Here is a 2,361-nt window from a genome sequence, read left to right as displayed (position 1 = left end):
ATGTCCCCAGTTCAGTAAATAATTTAGGGAGATGAGGCCCATAAAAATGTGATATTCAAGAGTTTCTCCAAGAAATGGCATTACATATTTAAAACTCTTTTTTTTCTTCTTGCAGGAGTTTGGAGTGAGATCAAACTGGAGTAGTCTCCCTCTGAGGTGAAAAGACCCGGAGAGAGAGTGAAGATGTCATGTATCATATCTGGTTATGACCTGACAAGCTATTATTTTGCACTGGATACGACAGAGGCCGGGCAGAGCTCTGGAGTGGATTGGTAGGATGGACACAGGCTCAAACTCTGCTGACTATTCCAGTTCTTTTCAAAGTCGTTTCATCATGACTGAAGAAGAGTCCAGCAGCAGACAGTACCTTGAAATCAGGAGCCTGACAGCAGAAGACTCTGCTGTTTACATCTGTGAAAGACAAAAGCACAGCGACTCTGATGAAATGAAATGAGAAAATTTTTACTTCTTTTGAGAAGAGTCTTTTGAATTACGATGGGGAGAGTTCATTACATCATATGCTTTTATAAAAAAATAAAGAATAGAGAATAAGTTGTTTAAGTGAGTTTTGCATACCAAAAGGCTCCAGACGGAAGTCTTTAGTAGGTTGTGGTCCTTTATAAAACCATTGCATTCAATTCTTATTTAATTTCTTCCAGAACATCTTGGATTTTTTTTTCATACAAATATTTTAATTTTAGTTTTCTTGGTTATATGCGTTATATTCTTTATTGTGTAATTTCACAGGAATGCTTTATTCATTATTCTATTCTTTTTATTCATGATCACATGCTTTTTTTCTCACTGAAGTTTGGAGTGAGATCAAACTGGAGCAGAATCCCTCAGAGGTGAAAAGACCTGGAGGGAGAGTGAAGATGTCATGTATCCTATCTTGTTATAGACTGACAGGTTACAATGTTGGCTGGATACGACAGAGCCCAGGGGGAGCTCTGGAGTGGATTGGGTGGATGAACACAAGAAGAAACTCTGCTACCTATGGCAGTAAAAATTTAACTATAATTTAACCTGGAGCCAAACCATATCTTGAGGGGTGGGGGGTGACAGACAGAGGCTGACCATAAACAAAACTAACACTTACAAAACATTGATATGGAATTTGTGAAGCAAACGTTTTGTTTTTTTTATGATGAGTGGTTGAAAAAAAAAAAAAAGCCTAAATGACTCTTCTACCATTTTCTAGGGCCCCTTTCAGTCATGGGGCCTTCCCTTAACAAATATATGATGATTTATGTATTTTTTGTGAATCCTTTGGTCTCTGGTGAGTTTTCTTTTTTCAGAAGTTTCCAGCAAAGTCTGTCCCCAGGTGTACAGTTTACATTGGTCCATTACAGTATTCTATCTACATTTCTTTCTCTCTAAAAATATTGTACCAGCAGCAGATGTTAAACCATATTTTTTTCATATTCCAGTTCAAACCTGCAGAGGGAGTTCTATGCAAAGTCTTTCTTCTTTATAAACACACCGTCAGTAACAGTCATGTCATCTGACAGAGAAAGAAAGCTCTGAAAGAGCATCAGAAGCAGCAGTGTTCACAATGAAGGGAATGAAAAATATAATAATCTGGGGTTTATTATTTGTTCTGACTATTCATGGTAAGAAATTTAGAGCTACAAAGACCATTTTTGTGATAACATGATTATTTTCATTTCTTTAATCTTAATTACAGGTGTTTGGTGTGATATCAGACTGGACCAGCCTCCCTCTGAGGACAAAAGACCTGGAGAGACTGTGAAGATTTCATGTGTCACATCTGGTTATACAATGACAAATAATGGCATTAACTGGATACGACAGAAACCTGGGAAAGCTTTGGAGTGGATGGGGTGGATAAACACAGATACAACTGTTGCTAGCTACGCCAGTGCCTTTCAAAACCGATTTACCTTTACTCAAGATGTTCCGAGCAGCACTCAGTACCTCGAGATCAAGAGTCTGACAGCTGAAGATTCTGCTGTTTACTTCTGTGCTCGATTCCACAGTGACTGAAAATAGAAGAGCAGCTGTGCAAAAACCTCAATCAGCCACGTGACTTTGATGAGCTCTGCACAAGCAAAATGACTATTTTGGATCCATACCTGATTTTACTAGAACATGACAGTTATCCATAGAAATTAATTCAGTCATCAATTTCGTTATTGCAATTAGTTATTTTCAGTACTGAGAATTTTTAAGATGAAAAGGTGATGAATAGTTTTTTTCCCTAACAGATCTATGATCAAGAATCTCCTCCAGCAGAGTCACACATATCAACTTTTACATTCTCTCAATTCATATCCAGTGAATGATCACATCAGACACTGAATCAAACAGGATCTCAGAAAAGGACTGAAGTTTTTTAAA

The 2,361-nt window shown here is 37.5% G+C and overlaps 1 long non-coding RNA gene across 1 annotated transcript; it reads left to right on the top strand.

Moving 5' to 3' along the window:
* Window positions 1–500: 500 nt before the first annotated feature.
* LOC145428285 (uncharacterized) lies at window positions 501–1,992 on the top strand. Its single transcript, XR_013908554.1, has 2 exons — window positions 501–1,613; window positions 1,688–1,992. It is a non-coding gene; the product is annotated as an uncharacterized LOC145428285 (long non-coding RNA).
* Window positions 1,993–2,361: the final 369 nt, after the last annotated feature.

Source organism: Astatotilapia calliptera, chromosome 4 (assembly GCF_964374335.1).
Source record: "Astatotilapia calliptera chromosome 4, fAstCal68.1, whole genome shotgun sequence".
Classification (NCBI taxonomy): domain Eukaryota; kingdom Metazoa; phylum Chordata; class Actinopteri; order Cichliformes; family Cichlidae; genus Astatotilapia; species Astatotilapia calliptera.
This window is presented reverse-complemented; position numbering and strand designations above follow the sequence as displayed.